This window comes from Macaca nemestrina, chromosome 6 (genome assembly GCF_043159975.1).
Source record: "Macaca nemestrina isolate mMacNem1 chromosome 6, mMacNem.hap1, whole genome shotgun sequence".
Lineage (NCBI taxonomy): Eukaryota > Metazoa > Chordata > Mammalia > Primates > Cercopithecidae > Macaca > Macaca nemestrina.
Window position 1 is genome coordinate 82912759 of NC_092130.1, and position 5961 is coordinate 82918719.

Below are 5961 nucleotides of genomic sequence, written 5' to 3' on the forward strand. Positions count from 1 at the left end.
TAATTATAAATCCAGCTCATGCACCTGGAAACTATAATAAGTCATTAGAAATTAAGAATTCACAGGCAATCCTTTTTGAGTATAAATTATTAATCTGTGGCAACTAAAACAAGGTACAGAGAGTTCTTCCGTGGAAATGGCATGCTTGTGAGTTTAAAGAAACCTTATTTGTTTATTTGGACATTCAAAAGAAAAAAGCAAAATAAATGCAAAATTCATTCAGTGTAAGTATAACAGATAACTATTTACCAGTCACGTGCAATGCTAACAGTGTTTTAAATATTCATACGCTTCAGAGTCAGGCTGTCAGCTCTCTCCTTTGTCTGAGTCACACTGCCTTCCACTAACAGAGAGTGAATGTCAAACCACAGCTGGGCTTCTTGGGATACAGGCAATTCAGGGATTCATGATAAAGGTGTTTCTCCTCAAGGTTCTCAGTAGTAATGGGATAAAAGAAACCCAGCATCCCATCTTCCTGTGCAGAGTCACCCAACCTTTCACTCAGCTGTCGTTTTGGTCTCTCACTCAGCTGTTGCTGTGGTTTATAACTTAGTGGCATATAACTCAGATTTCAGGTCTGATCATCCCAGTAATAACTGCCCAGATGTGAAAGTGTGGATAATCAATAGTATTATTGTATCCTGGGTGGTCAACAGGGAACAGGTACACACAGTCGTATGATTTACAACTCAGGCAAACTGACTGGCGGATACACTCAGAGTGCCTAATAGCATAGATTTTTAAAAGGGAAGAAATATCAGTAGCAGTTTTTTTCTTCTTAGGAAAATTCAATGGATTTTTAGATTTGCATTAATTATATCACTGTGCTTATTCAATATACTATTAAGAAGACTCAATATTTAGCTGAGTCATTATTTACAACAATTAGAAAATAGCAAAATGGCCTAACTTACTAACTGAAAAAGTTGTGAATTTGGCTTTGGGGAACATTATGGAATTTTTCACTCATCATGTGTACTAAATCCCTGTTGTAGGAATGAGTCACTAAGTAGCTCTAGAGGGAAAGAGAAGGCATTGGGAAAGTAGCCAAATGTATCTTAATTTGATAGATTGAACCCCTGCCTTTCATTTGTAAAGATTGTCTACGGCCTCGTCCTTTGAAGAAACCCTCCATTTCATCCACGTTGCTGGTTCCTAATAGAGAATCCTCCCTGCCCTTCCCCCTCACCAAAAGAAAACAATTTGGAAAAATTTTATTTTCCTTTTCATATTATAAAGTTTATTAAAGTAGTGTGTACACAGGCCGAAAACAAACAAACGAAAAACAACTTAGTACAGAAAGGTTTATTTTGAAAAGCAATTAATAACTATTTGTAATGTTTTTTCTGTCCCCTATTTGTTCTGGCAAAAGAGAAACCCTTAAATTCTGCTCATTGTTCCTGTTTCAGTTATAATGCTGATAATCCTTAAATTTTAAAAGAAAATCTTGTGCATTATTTCGAGATTTATTAACTGTCATATATCATTTATTGACTTTTTGCTATGATAAATGAGGATAAAACTGACTCTCTAGAAGCACTACTCTGGTTCATAATTGAGTAGGAGTGGTCAATCCTCATTTTATTTTTCAAAACTAAGAAAAAAAGGTTAAACTAGTAGCATGCTTCTCTATCCAGGATGTCTTTTAAATCATTTCCAAGGACACTGCTACTTTAGGCATCAGTGAACTAGAATTCTATAGAGGTATTGGAATGTTGAAACCAAAGAATATGATTGAAGATATGGGCTGGTGAGTCAATTACAACTATAATCTTCTGCTCCCACCTGTTTCACCTACCTTGAATCCCAAGCAATCCTCTCCAGGAAATCTTTTAATTATTCTCGTATGTATCACTTTCTCTTTTTTTTTTTTTTTTTTTTTTTTTTTTTTTTTACCACCATATCAAATTTATTATTCCAATGGCACTAGTACAGCTGGAGGTGCTCATGGTGACACCGCACAGGACTTCCTGCCTGCTAGAAATCATCTACCCGCTTGTTCCTTTCCCCTTTCCGGGGCAAAAGCCACTACGGTCCATTTACCCAAATAAACCTCTTAATGTGTTTGTTAAAATTTGTTTGGACATCTGAGTTTCCCTCTGAAGAAATGGAAAAAGTGTTGGGTGTCCCATCCCACCTCCCCCTCCCCGACCAGCCCAGTAAAAGTCCCTGCTAAGAGGTCGTGTCTGCTGCCTCTAGACTCTGGAAATAAATATTGAAAGAAACGGCATCAAGTGTTAAGGTTGAGTGATGGCACGCAGCGGGCCCCGGAAACCTCTCAGGGCAGCGTGGCTGTGTCGGGACAGTCTCCAGGACGTGGTGCTGTGGGTGCTGCGAATCCCCAGGGCAGCAGGTGCTGCAGGAAGGGCCGCCTACAATTTGTCCAGGAAGTTGTCCAGGGCCGGGATGCCTTCCTTCAGGCCCTTGCGTTTGCGGGTCTCAGCCACCACCTGGCTGGGGAGGCTGCTGTTGTCAAAGGGGTCTCCGGGCAGGATCTGCCAGTGGTCGAACACACACTGGGGGAAGGCCTGGCCGCCCGTGTTGGACCTCAGGTCAGCGGTGAAGCCAAAGGACTCGTTGACAGGCAAGTAGGCCTTGACGACAAATATGGGGGTGCCGGCCACTTGGGACTCCTCGAACACGTGGCCCCGCTTCCTGTTCAAAACTCCGTAGATGCCACCGACCACTTGCTCTGGACACTGGATCTCCACAAGGTAGATGGGCTCCTTGAGGCGCTGCTGGGCGGTCAGCACGCTGGCGTAGAGGCAGCGCCGCGCTGTGGGGATGATCTGGCCTCCCCCTCGGTGGATGGCGTCAGCATGCAGGGTCACTTCCTGGACGTCGAAGCACACACCCCGCATGTTCTCCTCACACAGCGCACCCTCCTTGGTGGCCCACTGGAAGCCGGCCACCACACTGTCCTTGATCTCGTTGAGGTACTGCAGGCCCTTGGTGATGTCGGTAAGGATGTTGGGGCCGGTGCCGTCGGGCCCAAAGCACCAGATCTTCCGGGCTTCGGCCACGTCCCACTCGTACTTCTCCGCCAGGTAGGGCGCCTGCTGCTTGAGCTCCTGGCGGGCAGACACCTCGCCTTAATCGATGTCCTCGGCCAGGCCATCGGGGAAGGGCCGCGCCTTCATGTACAGTCGGTTGTGCTTGTTGGGGGACTTGGAGAGGCAGAGCACGTTTGACTCTTCACTGACTGTCTCGCGGTAGGAGACGACCGGGTCAGATTTTTTGATGGGGATGCAGGCGTGGTCCTCCTCCAGGTCCTTCAGGCAGATCTCCAGGTGCAGCTCACCGGAGCCCGCGATGATGTGCTCTCCTGACTCCTCAATGATGCACTGCACCATGGGGTCGGACTTGGCCAGCCGCTTCAGCCCCTCCACCAGCTTGGGTAGGTCAGCCGGGTTCTTGGCCTCCACGGCCACTCTGACAACAGGGCTGACGCTGAACTTCATCACCCGCATGTTGTGTGCATGCTCGAAGGTGGTGATGGTGCCCATCTTCACCAGGAACTGGTCCACTCCCACCAGGCCCACAATGTTCCCACAAAGCACATCCTGGATGGGCTCCACATAGCGGCCCATCATCAAGATTGTTCTCTGGATTGGCTTCAGGTAGAGGTCCTCCTTCTTCCTGGGGGTGTAGACCTTCCTGAAGGTCTTCCATAATCCTGACCTTCAGGCCGGTGGAGACCAGCCCCGAGAAGACTCGTCCGAAGGCGTAGAACCGACCTTTGTCAGAGGTTGGCACCATTCTGGAAATATACATCATAAGGGGGCCTTTGGGGTCACAGCTTTTAATGCCCATGGCAGCCTCGTCGTCCGGGGGCCCCTCGTACAGGAGCTCGCAGTGGTACTTCTGGGCCGTCACAGGGGAGGGCAGATGGATGGTGATCATCTGCAACAAGGCGTCTCCGGCGGGCAGCCAGCGGCGCATCACAGCCTTCAGCAGGGGTTTGCCTTTTTTGTCCTTGTCCTCACTGTCCAGTTTGATGTCCAGTTTCTCTATCAGTTTTGCTGTCTACTCTTTCTTGAAATTCATGATGGCATCAAACACCTTGAAGATGGGGTCCAAGATCAACTGGCAGAAGGTGCGTGGCAGCTTCTTCCCATCGGGGCTGGTGGCTGACTTGCTGAACTTGCCATTGGCTGGGTCAAAGTACCTGTTACCCCACAGCTTCTTCATCATGTCCTCCACTTTCTTGGCCCACTCGGCAGGCCCCAACTGGCCCTCCCCTTTGGCAGCAAACTTGGCCACGTACATCTCCGCAAACTGCTTCAGGGTGAAGGCCCACCCATGGAGGCCAGACCCGAAGCCCACGGTACCGAGGACAGGATCGATCATGATGTTGCCCATGGAGCCGCTCTCACCCTCGCCGTAGGTGGAGATGATGACGTTCACGTTCTCCACAATGCGCTGGAAGGTCTGGTAGAGCTCCTCGGGCTCCAGCTGCAGCTCCAGCAGGGCACGGTCCACCTTGTTCATCATCAGCACAGGCTTGATGCGCTCCGCAATGGCCTGCCGCAGCACTGTCTCCGTCTGCACACACACGCCTGACACGCAGTCCACCACAACCAATGCACCATCAGTGACTCGGAGGGCAGCCGTCACCTCCGAGGAGAAGTCGACGTGCCCGGGGGAGTTGATGAGGTTAATGAGGAAGCCGGCGCCGTCCTTGCTCTGCTTGATGAAGTTCAAGTCATTCTCCGAGAGCTCGTAGAAGAGAGAGATGGCAGTTGACTTGATGGTGATGCAACGCTCCTGCTCATCCTTCCGGGTGTCAGTGAAGCGTGTCTCCCCGGCCCGGGCCGAGGCGATGATGCCCGCCTTGCACACCAGGGAGTCTGTCAGTGTGGACTTGCCGTGGTCCACGTGGGCGATGACAGACATGTTGTGGATATTGGCCTTCTTGTCCATGATGGCGTGGATCTGTTCTACCATGAAGTTCACCATGGTGGCGGATGGCGGTGGATTCTCCCAGGTAGAAACGAATGAAGCGAGTTGCGCCGAGGATGGTGAGGACGACGACGGCAGAAGAGCGTATGTATCACTTTCAATGATGCATTTTACTCATAGACTTTCACGATCTCTATGGTTTCTTGACTTCTTACTTTCTCATTTGAGTTTCAGCTTTACTCTTGTCTCCTAAATAAAGCTAAACACTTCTAATGATTCTCCCTAAGGGTTACCTTGCCTCTGCCTCATTATAGAAACATTTAGTTACCAAGAACCAAGTTACTGTCTTTCTACTATAACCTCATGTCATTTCTATCCACACATTTAGAATTGATGTGGTGGAAAGCACTATCCACCAGGAACTCACAAGCTGACTTCCACTTCTTGATTTGAATGTGTGGCTTGGGACACATCTAGAAAAAGAAGGGGATGAAGTAAATGAACCCTCAGCTCTGACCATCTGCCTACTTGGTGCAGGCACAGTGGTTAATTCATGGCTTTCAGGGCCGACACTTTGTCAATATGCACCACTATGGCCGCACTAGTTGTTAAGGGCAACTTCTGTTCTGATTGGTCAGTACCCAGTCAGAATAATCTACTCTCCCAACCAATATTTATTGAGTTCCTACCAGGAGCAAGGTATCTCCTAGACCCTGAATATTTATTGGATTAAAATATGTATTCTAAGTCAAAGTGTCTCAGCTAGTAATGTGATGTGTGACTTTGGCCCAACCACTTAACATGCCTGGGTTTCAGTTTCCTCATTTGCAAAACAGGAAATGTTCAAAGTCCGTTTTTCTCAAGTGATTTATGAGTCAGTAATGATTACACTGAAATTGGTAGAATTTGCTTTTTAAAGTTACAAATAAAGGAAATAGGTCATATTTTTACAAAAGCAGTATGTTAGTTTTTCATTATAAAGAGAAGTAAAGCCAATTTTCAGGGGAAAATCAATGTAGCCATCTTCTCCCTGAATAAATGTCTAATTATCTACATCAT

General features: G+C 47.6%; 1 pseudogene; it reads right to left on the reverse strand.

The window, feature by feature from the left end:
* Positions 1–1867: 1867 nt before the first annotated feature.
* On the reverse strand, positions 1868–5020 carry LOC105471035 (elongation factor 2 pseudogene; annotated as a pseudogene).
* Positions 5021–5961: the final 941 nt, after the last annotated feature.